Source organism: Olea europaea, unplaced genomic scaffold, assembly GCF_002742605.1.
Source record: "Olea europaea var. sylvestris unplaced genomic scaffold, O_europaea_v1 scaffold3537, whole genome shotgun sequence".
In the NCBI taxonomy this organism is placed as follows: Eukaryota; Viridiplantae; Streptophyta; class Magnoliopsida; order Lamiales; family Oleaceae; genus Olea; species Olea europaea.
In genome coordinates, this window is record NW_019254522.1 from 1 (window position 1) to 1939 (window position 1939).

The window sequence follows — 1939 nt, forward strand, 5'->3', positions numbered from 1 at the left end:
AGGTTCAAGCTTCCCTCACTCTTATAAGAAAATGCAGCAAAACCAAAAGTTCTAAGCATAGAGTAATCACTCAATTTACTAGACCACCTCTCATGCAGAGTATCACCATTTAATGCAACATATGGAGTCAAATTAATCAAATAACAAGCAGTCATAACAACTTCATAGGGACACCAGAACTTAACATCATGCAACGTACTTTATCAAGTATTGTCCTATTCATCCTTTCCGCTACCCCGTTTTGCTGGGGAGTGTAAGGAACCATCTTATGTCTTTTTATTCCATTTTCTTTACACATACTATCAAATTCAGTGTTGCAAAATTCTAGGCGATTATCTGTCCTTAAAAATTTGATCCTTTTGCCAGTTTGATTTTCCATTTTTCTCTTCCAGTTATTAAAGTTATGAACAGTTTCAGATTTATCTTTCAATAGATAGACCTATACTTTTCGAGTATAGTCATCGATAGTAGACAGAAAATACATATTTTCACCCGATGTGGGATTACTAGCAGGACCCTATAGATCAGAATGCACATATTTAAGCATGCCTTTAGTTTTATGAGCACTAGTGAAGAACGACATTTTATGATGCTTACCAAGCACACAGTGATCACAGAATGACAAATCAGATACACAGTCATTAACAAATGCACCTTTTTCATTAAGTAGCTTAAGTCCGTTAATGTCTATATATACAAGCCTATTATATCATATGTGTGCGCGATCAACCTTGGCAGAAGAGATAGAGGAATTCAAACTCTAATCACTTCTTTAGTAGTGATGTAAATGGCATTTTTCTTAATTCCCTTAAAAGAAACTAATGCACCCTTAATCATTTTTAGCATACCATTTCCAATTTTACCAGTGAAGTCATCTTTTTTAAGTCTTTCTACTCAAATCAAATTCCTAGATAATTCAGGAATATATCTAACATCCTTTAATGTGTACACAAAGCCAGTGTCAAATTTTATATTTATGTCACCAATTCCAACAATCGTATAGACAAAGTTATCACACAGCACAACATACCCAGTATTGGATTCATGCAAGTTATCCAACCAATTCTTTTCAGATGTCACACGAAATGATGCACCAGAATCAAGTATCCACTCATGCATGCGGGAATTAGCAGTTAGGTTCAATTCAGCAGTGTATACAACGGGACTTGTAATCATATAGACCTCACCGTAATCTATATCAAAAGTAGAGGATAACACATTGACCTCATCTCTCTCCTTAACCTTTAGCTTACCCTTCTCCTTATGACAATCATTTATAAAATGCTATATGTTTTCACAGCCATAGCATTTTATAGCTTTAGTCCTAAACTTTGATCTGAACCTACCCTTGCCCTTCTTCTTCCATCCATTACTATTCGACTCACCACCACTTTAGTATCCATCATAAGTGTTTTGCCTAAACTAATTTCTACCCCGCATCATATGTAACTCACCGCTTCTTTTATCATTTTTTAAGCCCTAATTTCCATATCTTTGATCCGAAGAGAATCTATGACAATTTCAAATGTCAACCTATCCCTACCATACTTAATAACATTTTTAACTTCCTTGTAAGTGTCGGGAATAGAATTGAGCAAGATTATGGTCTTATAGATTTCTAACACAGCCTCATCACAATTAATGATATCTTTCACCAGTTTGTTAAACATATCTAAATTGTCATCGAGATCTTTTGAAGGATCCATTTTAAAACTGAAAAAATGTTTCAGCAGGTAAAGTTTATTTGGTGTAGATTTGAGCAAATACAGATCTTCCAATTTTTTTCGAAGTTCTTTGGTGGTTTTGTTCTTTTGAAACTTTTTGTTAGATTAAAATGCCCTTCATTTTTTATTTTCGGATAGAAAAATCACATTTTTCGTTAAAAATTTCCAAATCAAAGTTGTAAGCTATCATCTTCACAGAATAGCCAAAAATGCAC